At 44.9% G+C, this 18,174-nt stretch overlaps 1 long non-coding RNA gene across 1 annotated transcript; it reads left to right on the top strand.

Moving 5' to 3' along the window:
• Positions 1–8,687: 8,687 nt before the first annotated feature.
• On the top strand, positions 8,688–10,261 carry LOC130540685 (uncharacterized). The gene is made up of 3 exons (XR_008954677.1): positions 8,688–8,807; positions 9,517–9,681; positions 9,990–10,261. It is a non-coding gene; the product is annotated as an uncharacterized LOC130540685 (long non-coding RNA).
• Positions 10,262–18,174: the final 7,913 nt, after the last annotated feature.

Genomic DNA, 18,174 nt, shown 5'->3' with positions numbered 1-18,174 from the left:
CTGGGCACACGATTGGTTTAGGGATAAATACATGTAGCCAGCCTCAAGATCCATGAGTTATTGGAACATGTTTGCAGAGGTTCTTAGGAAAGAAAAGCTTTCTCTCTTTTCTACAGGCACTATTAGAAAGAACTGTCCCTCATCCCTCAGACAACACGGTGGGAAGAACTCTGACAACCATCCTATGGCTGCACAAAGGAGATCCTGGAGCCTGGGAAGAAACAAAGTACCTGAATTCTTGGTGACATCCATTGTGCTGCTACAATAAAGCCAGCCTGCATCTTGATGCACCTCTGGACTTTTCAATTACCCTAGGCAATAAATTATCCTGATTGTTTAAGTAAGTGTGAATTGACTTTTATGTCACTTGCAACATAAAGTCCTAACTGATGCACCATCCACCACCAAAATCCAGCTCTGAATGATTCCTTACCCCCTGCTGTGGCCCCAGAGCCACTCTACTCCCCCCAGTGTTTCCCTCCTCTTGATGCCTCCAGCTTGTGCTTGGTGGGGACTCCCCTTTCAAAGACTCTTGGGTACATGTCCTACCCACATATGACCAGCATCTTCCTCTGGCTTAAACTCCTTCATTGTTACATAATTAGTGTGTACCTTTCCAGCTCCACCTGCTGTACCAGTGAACCTCATGAACAAGGATGATATTTGGGGTGGTGGACTGTCACTAAGGGGAAGGTGCACTGGACTGGGAGTTAGGTCTTGGTCCTATTTCTAACCTTCATCTACTGTGTGACTTGAGCTAGGTCCCATAACCTTCTCAATGTTCTTATCTAAAAAATGAGAGTTGGAACAAGATTTGTAGGTTTTCAATCATGTTCTTTGAGATCCTAGCATTCTAAATGGCTGTCTCCAGGGCCTCTGTGGAAAAACAGGGATTGACTAGAGGTGTAATGCCCACCCATATTTTCTGCTCACTTTCAGCCACAGCTGCTTAATGAAAAAAATTAAAAGCCACTAGAGAAAATGATATCTAAGAGCTTAGGGTAATCATCAAGGCTGTTTCCCAAGAAATTCTGGTTCTGTTTCCAGGCACATGTTAGGATTACTCTGCTTCACCCTCTTGAATTTATGTATTGCCATTTGCTCATTTCAGCTAATAAAATGTAACTACAAGTGATATATGCCACTTTCAGGTGAAAGCTTTAAAAGAGAGCATGCAATTCAGCATATCACTTTTTCCCTGCTATGGAAATGATTGTGAAAACAGATCAACATGAAGCCTCGATTTGCCTACTTTCCTGAAAAGCTTTGAGCAAAGACCCCCCCACCCTCAAAACAAACCAATATGCCTTTGTCACACTACATGAATGAGAAATAAAGTTTTGTTATGTTAAGACTCTGAGATTCAGGGTTATCTGTTTCTATAGCAACACCCAGCCTATCCTGACTGATATACAGATGGTGAAACTGGGGCTCCAAGAGGTTAAGTAAATTGCCCAGACTCCCACAGCTGGTAAGTGGCATGGTCAGGACCTATACTCAGACCAATAATAATAATTGCCTCCATCGCATTTAAGAATTGAACCCAGTCATGTCTGAAGCCAGATCCTACGAGCTCATGAGAGCTGACTGTGGGTATCTCTTCTCAAGTTCATATTTAGCAACTTCATATGGTAGCTTGAAATTGACCATGGTGGTATTTATACCATGGATATGAGCACATGCTACATACAATTCAGGGCTTTTCTGTGGGAGTCCTGATCCGCTAAATTTGTTCATGGAAATTCCCGGAAGCTCATCGAGGACACCTTTTGGGATTCCGTAAAGTATATTTCATTAATGAGAAAGAATCTGCAGTGAGACTAGCACCATGCAATGGAATCACAAATTGAGTTGTTAAGAGAAAGAAGAGAGAAGGTGCTCTGCAGGATGGCTAAAAAGTATGCTATGAGAGCAAGAGGAAGAAAAAAAATTCAGTGGAGGAAAGAAAGATCTTCCAATAAAAAGAACAGAGATTTTAATCTTTGCAGCACACATTTTGTCAAGTCTGCATAATTCATGAAACACAAGAACATCCAGAGGACAGCTGAAGTTCAGGGCAGAAGATCAAGTTGACAAGGTTGGCTTTGGGGTAAAACAAGCGGATGGGGGCTTGGCTGTCGGAACTGACCTATATTTCTCTGTGTTTACTCTTCGGCAGGAGCTGTCACTGTTCATCCATCACCCCGGCTAGGCTGCACCCGAAGTCCAGTTTTCCCTAGGGGCCTTTGGAACCTGGAACCACAAAGATGGCAATTGTGTTGGGTTCTGGTCACTGTTCCCACATATCCACACCACTGTAGTCATTGATAATGACAGTAACTCTGCCACTTATAGGCAGGGTGACCTTGTGCAAGAGATCTTACTCTCTAAGCCTCAACTTAGTCTTTGTAAAGTGGAGCTGATAAGAGCTCCTAAGTCATAGGGCTGCAATGCACAGTGCCTGGAATATAGTAAGTAGTTAATAAATTAAATACTTAATAAATATTGGTTATCAACTTTTAGTACTACAATAATTATTATATCTAATAATGCCAGCACATTTTAAGAGCTTTGCTTAAAGTACATTTTTTAATCGTCACAGCAAGCTTATGAGGTAGTACTATTATTGTCCCCATTTTCCAGATGGGGAAACTAAGTCAGCAGAGGGAATGTCATTTGCACAAAGTAAGTAGTAGAGTCAAGCAGTTACAGAGCCCCTGCTAAGTGCAAAGCAGTTTATAAATATTATCTCATCTCCGCCAAACAACTTTGAGAGTTAGGGATTATTGTTTCCGTTTTAAAGATGAAGATATGGAGGCTCACAGAGTTAAATTAGCTAAGCCCAGGATACCAAGCAAGTAAGCAGCAAAGTGGGAATGCAAGCCTAGGTCTGTTTGTCTCTTAGCGCAGGTTTCATTCAACCACCTTTCGTTCCCACAAATATTTCCCAGAAATAAAAGCAGCCACACTTACTTTTTTTAAAATTATAATAGAAATGTTTATTTTATATGTTGTGATCATATAAAACTTGGAAAATAAAAATAGAAACAAATTCAAATGATGATTTGTAGTTTTTTAAGGTGCTTCTATATACACTGTCTTTTCGAGAAACACATTTTTGGTTTTTTTTTATTACTATGCTTTAAGTTCTAGGGTACGTGTGCACAATGTGCAGGTTTGTTACATATGTATACATGTGACATGTTGGTGTGCTGCACCCATTAACTTGTCATTTACATTAGGTATATCTCCTAATGCTATCCCTCCCCCCTCCCCCCACCCCACGACAGGCCCCGGTGTGTGATGTTCCACATCCTGTGTCCAAGAGTTCTCATTGTTCAATTCCCACCTACGAGTGAGAACATGCAGTGTTTGGTTTTCTGTCCTTGTGATAGTTTGCTCAGAATGATGGTTTCCAGCTTCATCCATGTCCCTACAAAGGACGTGAACTCATCCTTTTTTATGCAGCCACACTTATTAAGGCTAATTCACATTTATTTCATTTAAGATATGCAAGACACTAGGTTAAGCCTTCTACAAGCATTCTCTTCTATAATTATCTCCACAGCCCCAGGCAGTGGGTATTTATCTTCATTTGACAGAGTTGAAAACTGAGGCACACAGAGGTTTTACTTGGCCAAGGTCACACAACTAGAAAGTGGCAATCTGGGGAATGACTCCAGAGCCTCTTCACTAACCACTGGGATGTATTCTGTGAAGCTATAGGGTCTACTCAACAGACATCCTCCACCTGCGATGAGAATCTCAGGTTCTCTCATTCCCTTTGACCAATATCTAAGCAGGTGTGCTGACGAGGGGATGGGTGGGGGGAGAGGTACTCAAGAATTAGAGAGAGAAATGTTGGGGGAAGGGGCAAAGTTAGGGCTAAATCTGATGGACAGAAAGCTAAACCAGGGGCCAGCAGTCTGGGCCAGCCCTCCGTCCCCTTCGCCTCCCTCCTCTAAACCCCCAGAAGGAATCCTAGGACCTTGCCAGGTGCATCCTGGAGGTCATGGAACTACCAATTAAAGCAGGGTGGGGAGTTTAAAAAAAAAAAAAAAAGAAACCCTTGGTTTCCTTGGAGGCAGGGTGGATCTCCCTGTGCTCCAGATAGAGCAGCTGGGACCTAGGCTGGGGACTGGCAGAAGTGAGGGGAGGCCTCTCCTCAGCTTTCCGGGCTAGAAAGTTTAGAACAGAAACTTCTGAAATGACTAAATAAAGGTCGGTGGCTGCCGGCTGGATGGTCTTCCAGGCAGTGTCTGATACAGTCAAGACAGTAGCTGGAGGAACACTCAGCTCCATGAACACCACCTCCATGGGAGGCCTGCCTTGGAGGTGACCCAGAGGCAGGGCCCCCACCCAAGGAGGAAATTTCATGTCTTCTGTGGGCACCAAACTGAATGTCAATGTGGAGAAGAAATCAGTCCTGCACTGAGCTCACCCTCTGCAACCTCTAGACATGTTCAGGATGACTGCTGTGTCTCTTTCTGGCTTACATGCCTCAAAGGGCTCCCTGGTGTCTGCATGAAGCCTTGAAGTTCCTCATGTGGACTTTGGGACCCTGAGGAATCTGGCCTCTGCCTACCTTCCCAGCTTCATCTCACACCTGTCCTGCATCATTCTAGAAATGCTGCCCCTGCATGCAGGTGCCTGCCTACCCCGATCTGTTTCTCTTCTCGTGGACTATGTTCAGTTTCTCTGCTCCTGGACTTGGCCCCTGCTTCCTGGAAAGCCCTTTCCCTATTCCCTCTCATTGGCCACTAGGGTCCAGGAGGACCCTAATCATCCTTTAAAATTCACCCCAGACTTTCCATTCTTGTCCTTCTCCTCCAGTGCTGAATTAGGTGCTGTATTAGTCTCCGAGGACTGCTGTAACACATTACCACAAACTGCTGCCTCGAAACAACAGAAATTTATTATCTCTCAGTTCTGGGGCCTAGAAGTCTGAACTCAGGACATCAGCAGGACCATGTTCCCTCAGAGGCTCTAGGGAAGAATCTTGGCTTGCTCCTTTCTAGCTTCTCGTGGCTGCTGACAAATCCTATCACTCCTGGGCTTGTGGCTACATCATTCCAGTCTCCACCTCTGTCTTCAAATGGCTGTCTTCTTTCTGTGTGTCTTTGCACCTCCTTATTAGGAGACCAATAATTGAATTTAGGACCCACCCTTATCCAGTATGACTTCATGTTAACCAGTTACATCTCCAAAGACCCTATTTCAAATAAGGTCACATTCTTAGGTTTCCAGGAGGATATGAATTTGGGGGAATACTATTCAACCCAGTACAACCAGTTTAGAGAGGGGAACAGTATTAGAGGCTGGGAAGATCAAGGAAAGGTTCAAAGAGAAACTAGGTCTCTGAGGTTGAATATTATTTGCACAGGCAGAGTAAAAAAGAAAAGATATTTCATTTTGGGAAAACGGCTTGAGCAAACACCCAAAGGTGGGGAGCCAGTGACCCCTGTAAAACTTCCCCAGTAGGTTCAAGCTTGTGCCTGATAATATGTTTTCCCAAGGCCCTTGGGACTCCTCCCATTTGCTTCCCCTGCTTAAAACAATCTGGCAGCAGAGGAGAAATACTCAACACCTTTAAACAGAATCCATCTGCTAATATAACTGAAAGCAATAATCTGTCACTTTGAAAGTATGAGCCAACATGTTTCTCAAGAAGTATTCTATTCCCTGCAATAACATTGAGCCAGTAAACTGCTTTCTTTTCTCTCTCCCTCTTTTTCTCTCTCTGTTTCTCAGCTACGCATTTTCAAATAATCGATGTCAAGTCATCCTTGGAGTATTAAATAACCATGTAGCCCATGCAATTAGAGAGCAGGTACCTCATTAATGCCAAAAGACAAGAGGAAAAAAACTAAAACCCAAAGTAGTAGAAAGTAATGGAGTCAGATAGTTGGGGATTAAAATGCTGCCTTCATCACATACTGACTTGTGACTTTGTGACCTCTTAAACCTCAAATTTCTCAGGAGTAAAATAGAGATGATAATCTCATCACCCTCCTGGTTTGTTTTTGGATTAAGCAATATGATATATGTATCATGCCTGGCACAAAGCCAGAAACTGAATAAATCCTAGCTGATAATCTTTTTTAATGATATTTTTAGTAATAATATTGTTATTGCAATTCCAAAATATATTTGTATTGTAAAATAAAGCAATGAGTACCTAATTTCATGTCATTAAAAATCAAGGTTTTCAGTTGAAAAGAGATATATGATCAAAGGAAAAACACTGTATCCTGATTTTGAATGAGAAATATCAGTATAAACTCATGATGTGTTTTCTCCTAAAAAGTATGCATTTTCTAACTGTCCTCTTAAAAGACCTAGAGCCAATAACTAACCCAGGAGCAGTGAGCACTCCCACCACCCAGATGTTGGTCTCAAATACCATTTTCCCACTCAAAGAGGTCAGAGCTCCTTGGAGAAATGGCTGACTCTGGATTTGAGTAGCAAATGTATAAGATAAGTCTGAAAAGATTATCATACCAAAGTATGAGAAAGCTGTTGATATATTAGGGTTATTTCTAGAGAACTCAAGGACCAACTTTAATAGTCTTCCACTAGCCAAAGATGAGATCATTTGAGCATCAAATGTCCCTGTATTTAAGTTCCTCCAGTAAACCCTAGGTCTCATTCACTGTCTCCAGGGCACAGTGCCATTTCAGTTGGAGTTGACAGGTGTTTGGTACAACACCTTCCTTGGTGCTGCTGTCTGAGTTAAGTTACCTCCTCTGATACCATTACATCTCTCTCATAGCACATCTTAAAATACATAGTATCTGGCAGGTTATGTGCCTGGTGCCTCACCCCCTTTGAGTCCCTGAAGAACAGAGGCCATGTCTTTTTCACCATTGTATCTTTATTATCTTGTATAGTTTCTTGCACATTGTAGGCTCACGGGGCTTATTAAATGGGTGAGTGAGAGAATGGAGGAATAACATCCTCCTCGTCATTTTCATTTCATCATGGTACACACTTTAGCTCAAGTATCCTCTGAACTCTTCCTTTCTTCACTCCCTTGTCAATAACAACTTTCTTGCATGCTGCCCCATTGGCCTCGGGCCATGATCTTGGCAAAGAAGATGAAGAAGGACAATACGGTTTTGTCATCCAGATACTACTATTTAACCTATGTAGTTACTTGGTCTTCTGTGGCACCTAACACTTTACAAACTCCTTCGATAAGTATGAGCTCCTTACAACAGCCCTGGAAGGCAGGCAAGGTTACTCTTGGTATCCCCAGGATAGAAGTGAGTGAGTTTACATAGATAACTCATGATGTCTGTCCCATCCACAGCACCTGTTTTGGCAGCCCCTGCTGAAGAACTGGCCACAAGTCAATTGGCCACTCATGTTGTATGCTAGGGGCCTGACCCTTGGCCAGAATTGATTGGATCAGAACTGTACACTTGATCTAAGTGAGCCAATCAGGCTGTCTCTTGAAAATGTAAACTGGAAAAGAAAGACTTCCTTGAAGGTCATTTTGGCATTTTTGGCACTGAGCAGTGTGCAGACAGAAGCAGAGAGGAGCCACCAGGAGGTCTCAGAAAGAGAGAGAAAGAATAGTCTCCATGACTTCTGAGCTCTCTGTAGTACCCAGTGGAGTTTCTTGTGAAAACCAGCTCTGATTCCTGCCCTTGGATCTCAGGAATCTCTTTAGTGTCTTTCTGATAAAGCTCTCATTTCACTAGAGTTAATTTGTGTAGGCTTCTGTTCCTTGTAAACAAATAAGACGTGGCCCAGACAGGGATATAAGCAGAAGGAAGAACATCAGGCTAGAGATCAGAAGACCTTAGTGGCTTTGCCACTGAGTAACTGTGTGACACCAGGTAAAATATTTCATCTCTCAGAACCTCAGTTTCCACTCTTGTAAAGTGAGAATGCTGACAATACCTAGCATACAGGAGCAATTGAGCAACATGCTTAACAGCATTTTGTTGCTATATAATTACTAAGTGAGTTAACTTATCCACGATCACTATAATGGCGGGAAATTCAAGCATCATAGTTGGCAAGCCATAAGAGCTGCTAGGGAGAGATTGAGCATTGTTCAACCAGAAGTCACTTTGTACAACAGCCTCCTGGGAGTGGAGCTGCCTGTGGACACTGCCCTGAGTCAGGAGGAAGGGTACGATGACTTTGAGCACACCCTACCCGGAAGTCACCAGCTTCCAGGAGACAATGGCCTGAAGAGAAAGCCCCAGTCACCCCAGGGGAGGCAGGGAAGCATCTACCTCTGGCTCTATCTCTAGCATCATTCTTTCTCTCTGGGTCTCTGAGTTCTTAGGTCAGGGATGGTGTCTCTCTTGCTAATAGCCCTGTCTCCAGAAGCACACAGGCTTGGCACACAGTAAGTGAATGAATGTCTCCGTGTCCCTGTCTGTCTCTATGAGCCTCTGTTAGCTGTTTTTTAATGTGGCCCTCTTGCTCTCGCTCTCTCTCCTCTCTCTCTCTTTCTCTCTCTCCCTCTCTCTCTCTTTCTCTCTCTCCCTCTCTCTCTCTCTCTCTGCCTCTCCCTGCTCTTTGTCTCTCTCTTATCTCTCCCCTCTGTCTCCCTCTGTCCTCGGTGTCTCTCTCGCATCCTCCTCTGTCTCCGCCCCACCTCACGGCACACGTACTCACACCTGCCCCAGACCTTTCCCTCTCCTGAGCTCCCTTTGTCTTGGTCCCTCTCCCGTTGCCTGGTAACAGCCCTCCCCTTCACCAGCTCCGCGGAAACCATAGCAACGGGCAGCCGGAAGATGCGGCCATTCCTCTCCCTTTTGTCCATTGCATTTCAGCAGCGCCCGCGCACGTGGACGCTCCAATTACAGGTACTTGGGAGGGGACGCCTTTGTCCGCGGCCCATTCACGGCGGAGCCGGCTCCGGGCGGAGAAGCTGTCGGGCGCTGTCGCACAAAGCGATTTTGTGCCTCCTCCCGGCGCCTTCCTCCACTCCCCGCCGCGTTCAAGGACAAACAAGGACCTCCAAATTCGTGTTCAAACGCCCCGCGTGGTAGGCAGTGTGGGGCGTCAGAGGAGAGTCTGGAAGGAACCCAAAGGGTGAGCAGACCTAGCCAGTGAAGAACACACAGACATACTGACCCAGCAGCCCCCAGAAGAGAAGCCAGGGACCAGAAGCGCAGGGCACGGGAATGTGTCATGATTGGCGCACAGGCTGTGGCCCCACCGCTGCCTGCCTTACTCCCCTCTGCGCGCTGACCTTCCACTCCTCCTGCACCGAGGTCCTTCTCAAACCAGAGGCTTCACACCTGTTCTTCCCTCTGGCTCAGATTTCCCATCCCTCTTTGCACGCTTAACTGCTACCCGACCCTCAGTCTCAGCTCCAGCGTGCCTTCCTGGAAGAAGCTTCCCTGCCCACCCCTCCATTCCCTTTTCCAGGTTCCCACAGCCCCCTAAGCTGTGCTTTCCACGTCTACAATCATATATATTTCTTAAATGCCGTATAAGTTTCCAGCGGCTCCTGTAACAGATGACCACAAACTGGATGGCTTAAAACAACACGTATGCATTGTCTCCCAGCTCTAGAGGCTAGAAGTTGGCAGTCAGGATGTGTGTAAGGCCACGCTCCCTCTGAAGACTCCAGGGGAGGATCTTTCCTTGCATCCTCCAGCTTCTGGTGGCTGCCAGCATCCTTGGCATTCCTTGGCCTGTGGACACATCACTCTCATCTCTGCCCATGGTCACGTGGGTTTCGCTCCGTGTCTCTCTGTCCTAATTTCCCTCATTTTATAAGGATACCGGTCATTGGATTTGGGTTCACCCTAACCCAGAATGACCTGTCTTAACTTGATTATATCTGTAATGTTATTTCCAAATGATACAGACAGGAGACAGGGTGACACTGGGTAGAAGAGGGTGGTTCTCCAGCAAAGGCCCCACCCTCAAGCCTGGATACCTGAGGCCCTAAATGAGAATGGGAATTCCTGTTTTCAAGGCCCCAAAGTTGCCTTTTGGCCCACCACGCCCCCTATCCTGCCCCCATATAAACCCAGAACCCCAAGCTCCAGAATACAGACCAGCAGGCGAGGAGACAAGGAGGCAAGCAGATGGATGGCGGAACAAAGTGGCAGAGAAAGAGAGAAGAGGAGAGATGTCTGGACGCCAAGAGGAGTCTGGCTGGGGCCGGTCAGAGAAGAGTCCAGCGGCTGGGCAGCCCGACTCCAGGGGAAGATCACCTTCCCACTCCATCCCCCTTCACGCTCCCCATCCATCTCACTAAGAGCCATCTCTACCACTCAATAAAACCTTGCACTCACCCTTCAAACCCTTGTGTGATGTGATTCTTCTGAGACACTGGGCAAGAGCTCAGGATACAGAAAGCTGTCACATTGGCCCTCTGCCCTTCTGATAAGGCAGAGGGTCCATTGAGCTGATTAACACTCAAGCCATCTGCAGATGGCAAAGCTGAAAGAGCTTTGTAACACTGGGGTGGCAAGCACCCACCCGTAGACACTACCGTGGGGCCAAGAGCCCAAAGCACTTGCCTAGCCTCTCCACCTGCCCATCTGCATGCTCCCCCTAGGTGTTTGAGCTGCGAGGTGACTGAATAGGCAAGCCGCACCTCTGTTGCACATCCTGCTAGGGGAATCAGGGAACTCTCCCATTTCACAGAAAAGGTCACATTCCAAGGTCCAAGGTAGAAATAAGTTTGGGGAGAGGAAGCACTATTCAACCCAGTATGGGTTATTCATATAACCCAGTAATGGTTATTCATTCTCCCTCCTCTAAACTTACAAGCCCTGAGACCTCTGCAAACCTTTACCCATGACTCTGTCCCCCAGTGTCTGGTCAGCTAAGAGGCCAGTCAATATTCAGTGAATGAATGAGCAAGAAAGAGTTGCTTCTCCTCCATGAGCCTTAGTAGTCCTTATCCATAAAATGGGCATAATAGCATTACTTCAAAACATCATTGAGGAGGAATCCACATCTGACAGGTAGAGAATTTGAAAAAATCAATAACCATGTGTATCAGTTTCTTGCCACTGCTGTACAAATTACCACAAATTTCATGGTTCAAACCACTCCAATGTACTCTCTCACAGTTCTGGAGAAATCCAAAATCAACATGTCAACAGGACCATGCTCCCTCCAAAGGCTCTAGGGGAGGATCCTTTCTTGCCCCTTTCAGCTTCTGGTGGCACCAGGCATTTGTTGGCTTTTGGCTGAATCACACCAATCTCTGCCTCCATCTTCACATGGCCTGTCTCCTGTCCTGTGTCCTCTCCTTTTCTTATCAGGACACTTGACATTGAATATAGTGCCTACTCAGATAATTCTGGATGGTCTCATCTTGAAATCTTTACACCTGCAAAGACCCCTTTTCCAAATAAAATTACATTCACTGGTTCAGATGATTTGACATGGGGACATCTTTTGGGGGAGGGGGGAAGCCACCATTCAATCCACTACCATGATTATTATTTCCATAATTAAGGTACGAGCTGTGGCTGCTGACAATTTATATTCAATCAATATTTATGAGGACCAAGTAGTTGCAGTTCTGAAATGTCCTGATTTTTACTGAATTTTCACAATGACCCTGATTTTTACTGAATTTTCACAATGACCCTACTGTTTGCATGTTAAAAGTTGAGACAAATGAGGCAGGAGAGGTAAGGTGATGTCCCCCTACATCACAAACAGGGCAGAGTCCTCAGATGTACCCTGCCCCAATCCCAGCCCAGTGTGTGCACAAATCATTCCTCTGCCCAAAGCCCTTTCTTTTTCTCACCTTCACTAGTTAGGTCTGCCCATCCTTCTGGTTCCTTTCAGACTCTCCTCTGACCCTGCAGGGCTATGTTAGGGTTCCTCTGGTTTCCATGGCATTCTTTACTTTTTCTCTCTGTGTCTATTTGTATCTGCTTCCTCTGAACTGTGAACTTCTTGAGGCTAAAGACTGAGTTTTGTTCAACATTACACCATCACAGCTTAGCATGGAACCAACCATAGAGAAGGAGCTCTATAAATATTTAAAGAAGTGAAATTGTATGTGTGATGGTATTGACATGGACTTATTCAACTGAAACATATCAATACCAGTTACATTATTATTATGACTTGTTGTCTGAGACCCAGGTCCCACAAAAATCCTGAGTTAGAGAAAGCTAGTGGATACTTACTCCTAGGATTCAAGGGATTGCCAAGTTTGAAAGACTGAGCAACTGGAAAAACCCTGGTGCCATTAATAGAAATCAAGAGAATCGATAGTGTAGACCAATGCTTATCAAACATTAATATGCACGCGAGTCATCCAGGGACTTGTTAAAAACACACATCCTGATTCACTTGGTCTGTGGTGGGCCTGTGATTCTGCATCTGCAAGCTCCCAGGTGACGCTGATGAGGCTGGTCCTGAAACACACTTGAGAAGCAAGGTTGCAGCTGATTTGAGCAGGAGGTCAAGGATGGTGAGTTGGATTTGGAAATGCTGAGCTTGAGTTGCTCAAGTGATTATCTGATGAATATTTCAATGAGGCAGTGCTAACAACACAGGACTAGGCACTGGAGAGAGGGGCGATGATTACAGCTTTCAATTTGGCACATCATATAGGATGTTGGTGAGCATGAGTATGGGCAAGGAAAAAACAAAGAGATATTTGGGAAATATCCACATTTGGGGAAAAGAAAAAAAAGAAATAGAGAAGGAGCAGTTGGAGAGAGAGACAGAGAAACCAGGATGGCACAGAGTCCCAGGACAGTCAATTGCTGCAAAGGGTGAAGACATTGAGGCAAGGACCTGCTCATGGAATTTACAACCTTGAGAAAAGATTTCACTAGGGTGCAGGAGGGCAGAGCAGACACTGTTGATCCCTACCCCTGCCTTTGGGCCATGTGAATTTACCAGCAGCTGCAGCAGATTATTCCCCCATGCAGAAACTTCTTACCTTGAACAACCGTGTCCAGTTATCCTCTTCACCTGAGGACTTTCTCCAACTCCAGAGAAGCTTGCTTGGCCTCAAGTAGTCTCAACTCAGATGTGTAGGGGAGTTAACATCCTGGGGGACAACCCCTAACCAGTCTGGTGTGGGAATGGGTAGATAAGTACCCCAGTTTCTCAGTTCTCTAAGGAAATGTTTCTGAAGCATGGTTTCTCAGCAGAATTAAGCTCCAGTTGCCCACAGCAGCAACTGCTCAACACCACACCTTTGATTGGCTTATGCTTCCTAGAATCACCTCCCTAATGAATTCTTTGTGTCTAAGTCTTTGTTGCATAGTCTGCTTTGGGGGAAACTCACACTAAGGCAGGTCAGTAGCCACATTGCAAGAGTTTAAATCAGGACAAATACAAGAAACAGGTGCATTAACACAAGAATGGGAGTTGTTTTAAACTAGCCTTGCAAATAGCCCCTCATTCACCAACCCTGATCTGAGCAAGCAGGTAATCCAGTGATTACAATCACTGATTTCTCACTGGATAAGGGAAAGACTTAGAAGGCAGGTTCACATTAGCACTTCCAAGCGTCACCACCATCACCAATCCACTTTAATACTTGTCCCCACAAAAAAAAGCTGACACTATCTCGGGAAATGGGCTAAGCTTGAGGAAGAGGATAAAGTTTGCCTGGTTTGGTTCACATCTCTGGAGACAGTGTCTGGGTGCAGCTGAGGTTGCTGCTATATATAACACACAAGCACAGCTAATAAAACTGATTGTAAAGCACTTTGCAGATCCAAAGTGCCACATAAATGCTAAATAAGAAAATTAATCTTAGCTACAAAGAACTCACGTTGTGAGATTGGAGTGATTTTTGAGGCTGCGCCAGGGGAAGGGGAGTGTGTGCCATCTCTTGTCTCTCACCCCTACTCTCTGCCCTCATTCTCCCCCCAACCAATATATGCACACACACTCCTGAGAAGTGTACCAATGCTCCCATATGCACCCCTGACACACGCCCCCCAACAAATATACCCCACATGCATACTCATTACCCTGCACATATATACATCCAAGGACATCTTTATAGCCATGCGTATATACCCACATGCACCCCAACACACACACACACACACACACATGCCAGCATGTATATCACACACACGTATTCAGAGACATCTTCATAGTCATGCATATACACCCAGAGGCACACACATACATAGCCTCCCAGGTACATGACATCTTCTAAATATCCTCTTCAGATATGCTCTTATACATGTGGCCACAAATGCATCCCCTAAAAACCGCACACATACAAAACATTCTCTAACATACAACCCACCACACATAGTCTCACACATGCCTTTATACATGTTGCAGTATTTTGAATCATTGTTTGAAATTCCTGGCTGGCCGCAGTGGCTCACAGCTGTAATCCCAGCACTTTGGGAGGCCGAGGCAGGTGGATCAACTGAGGTCAGGAGTTCAAGACCAGCCTGACCAACATGGTGAAACTCTGTCTCTACTAAAAATACAAAATTAGCTGGGCGTGGTGGCAGGCACCTGTAATCCCAGCTACTTGGGAGGCTGACGCAGGAGAATCACTTGAACCCGTGAGGTGGAAGTTGCAGTTAGCCGAGCTTGCACCATCGCACTCTAGCCTGGGCAACAAGAGCGAAACTCCATCTTAAAAAAAAAAAAAAGAAAAGAAAAAAAGAAAGATATTCTTCACACCCTCTTTGCATTAAAATCATATGTCCGTGCCCGTCATCACAAGATTCAAAATTGCCTCTCACTATGGCCCTACTTTACTTCCCCACCTACTGATGGTGGACTTGATCACATAAGTTGCTTTGGCCAATGAAACATTAGCAAATGGTTATCTAAGGAGGGTTTAAATATGTTTGTAAGCTTTGGGTTGTTCTCTTGGTCTCCAATAGTCTGCCAGGAATAGAGCATGCCTCTTCAGCCGGGACCCCAGGATGGACACAGAGCAGATCTAAACTTCATGTGCAGTGTGTACAGCAGCCCAGCTGGACTCACAGCCCAAGGTAGAGCCACCCAGATGAGCCCAATCTAGATTAACCACAAAATACAAACCCGGAGTGGTGAGACTAGACTAGGGATCAGAAAACTATAGCCTATGGGCCAAATCCAAACTATTCCTATTTTTGTAAAAAACGGTTTAATAGAGCACAGCCATGCCCATCATTTATATATTGTCTACGGCTGCTTCCACTTTACAAGGGTAGAGTTGAATAGTTGCAATAGACACCGCGTGGTCAACAAAACCTAAAATTATGTCATCTGACCCTTTATGGAAAAAGTTGCCCAGGCTTGGAAGAAGTTTTCCAACCCCAGGATTGGTGCTAGTTGTTGTAAAACATTATTGGGGTGGCTTGTTACACTGCATGATTGTGGCAGTGGCTAATTCATATGTACAAATACAAACACTTCAGACACTTTCTCATGTGCCTATGTTTTTGTTTCCATGTACCTATAGGTGCACAAGTTTCATCTCATAAACTCACCCATAGATATCCTCAACAGACACATAGAGATACACTACTTTTTTTTTTTTTTGAGATGGAGTCTTGCTCTATTGCCAGGCTGGAGTGCAGTGGTGCAATCTCAGCTCACTGAAACCTCTGCCTCCTGGGTTCAAGCAATTCTCCTGCCTCAGCCTCCCAAGTAGCTGGGACTACAGGCATGCACCACCATGCCCCGCTAATTTTTTGTGTTTTAGTAGAGACAGGGTTCCACCATGTTGGCCAAGATGTTCTCGATCTCCTGACCCCGTAATCTGCCCGCCTCGGCCACCCAAAGTGCTGGGATTACAGACGTTAGCCACGGCGCCCAGCCCTTGGAGATATACTTTCATGGTCTGTATACACATGGATCAACACACACAAACATACGTAAACATATACCTAAGATATTCCCACATAAAGTCACACATGCAATGTCCCTACAACCACTCACACGTTCATCCACATGCCACTCATGTGTTCATGCTACCTGCCTTCACTCATGCCTACATACTCCCACGCACAAAGGAACACATGGGGACAGGTGCAACCTTTTCGGTTCCACTTCAGTTCTTCTGCCCATCTGTGTAACGAAGCTTGAGCAATCCGATAAGCCTACTTTATTCCATAAAAATTACTTGGCCTGAGGCCAGGCATGGTGGCTCATGCCTATAATCACAGCACTTTGGGAGGCCGAGGCGGGTGGATTTTTTTTTTTTTGAGGGGTCAGAGAGACTGCCTGTTCACAGACTGTTTTTACCTTCTGCCCCAACAACCCTCGATCCTCAGGTTTTCTTCCTCTGAGCACCTTTAGCTGGCTCTGTATGCTTCTTGGCTTCTCCTCATTGCTTTAAAAAATCCTGATGCTCAAACCACACTCCAGATAACAGTAGCTGGCACTTGGGAAAGACTCAATACATACTCATTGTTTTCTTCCTTGATTACCACAGGACATACTCTCTTGTCTCCTTTCCAAAAGCTGTAGAAGCAGAAGAGGTTTCTTCCCTGCAGGCTTTTCCAGCACCCTACCTCCACCCCTCCAAAACTCACTCCTCTAAAATTTTATTTATTGGCTTAAATAAAATATAGCTCCAGAGTCAGCCCTGTTTTTCAAGCACAAACAGGAAGCCAAATATCAAATTTTTCATGGATGGAGAGCAGCCAGCTGAATCCAGATAGGAATATGGATGATCCTCACAAAAGGCTCTCGAAAGACCCTGAGAATTCGCAAGCTGGACAAGCAGGAATGCCCTGAGCTTTGATAAATCAGAGCAGCAGCCATTACCTCTGCCTGGGCTGGGGAGGGAGGAATTTAGGGTCTTGATCACCTTCCACTCCAATGACCATGTTTCTACTTTGCAACGGAAGCCAGGTTGGAGGCCTGGTGTAGCATACACAGAGTTGGAATACTGGAGACCAGACCAGCAGGGCAGATAAGGGGTTGTGGGGTCACCCAGACCTAGGTTCAAATACCAGCACTACGAGGTTTTAGCTGAAACACTTTGGGTAAGTCATTTCACTTCTTCAAACCTCCAGTACTTCCTCATAAAAGCAGCATAATAAAATACTTCCCTTGTAGGGTTATGTTGAAGATTTTAAAAATGAAATATGTCATTATGTTTGTCACATAGCAAGTACTTGATAAGTGGCCCTAATTCCTCCCTACATGAGTGTCAACATTTATAGATGTTTTTGTTGTTAAGTATCTGGGGGACCTAGACTTCTCTGTCACATGCATTATCCTATTTAATTTTTGTTCCTGTTTCCTTCTCTTTCGTTATGTAACATTTTAAAAACCACATGTTCATTCAGCTGTTTCTCATCAGCTTCGTTCTGTTCCCAAATAAACACATTCACATAAAATAAAACAAGTTTAATGAAAAGAGAATTTTTTTCTCAAAAAAATTTTCTGATGATGAAATGCATGTAAATGATGAAGATGAATTCTATTTAATTTTTTGTGGAATATTTTTCACCAGAAAAGTGTTTGCTGAAGGAACAAACTATGCAGTCGATATAACCCTCTTTTCCTTATTATAATAATAAGTGTTTACCATGTCACACCACATTTAACCCCCATCACCTCCTGACCAAGTAGGTACCATTTGGGTCCCAGCTTTATTCTGTTTAATTATTTTATTGAACTATAACATGTTACTCAGAAAAGTGCACGTCATAAATTTACAGGTTGGTGACTTTTCACAAGGCAAATATACTGTATAACCAGTACCCACATCAGGGGTCCCCACACATTCCCCCCAAGGCCTAATAACTCTCCTGATTAGATTGATTTAGCCTGTCTTGAACTTTATATAAATGGGATCATATAGAATTGTGATAGACAGAATAATGACCCCTCAAAGATGTCCACATCCCAATCCCCAGAATCTCTGAACATGTCACCTTGTCTGGCAAAAGGACTTTGTAGATGTGATTAAGGACTGGGAGATGGGGAGACTATCCTGGATTTGGACCCGTGTTTTAACAATGTGGCCCAGATTGGTTAACTCTAAGGCCAACTGTCACGCACCAGTGATGAGGCTGGGATTTAAACCCAGACAGTATCTAAAATCTACATTTTTGACTACTGTTCCAGGTGAGGAAACTGAGGTTCTCTGAGACAAAGTGCTTTACCTAGGATCACCCAGGCCAAAGGGCAGAGTTGGGCTATGGCCTGGACCTCTGCCTCCTGACTGCATGGTCCATCACATCTGAGCTGACATGCCATGGGTACTTCCAGCCTAGATCCATGATGCTGGAAGCTTCTCCTGATGAC

The sequence above is a fragment of the Pan paniscus genome, chromosome 10 (assembly GCF_029289425.2).
Source record: "Pan paniscus chromosome 10, NHGRI_mPanPan1-v2.0_pri, whole genome shotgun sequence".
In the NCBI taxonomy this organism is placed as follows: Eukaryota; Metazoa; Chordata; class Mammalia; order Primates; family Hominidae; genus Pan; species Pan paniscus.
This window is presented reverse-complemented; position numbering and strand designations above follow the sequence as displayed.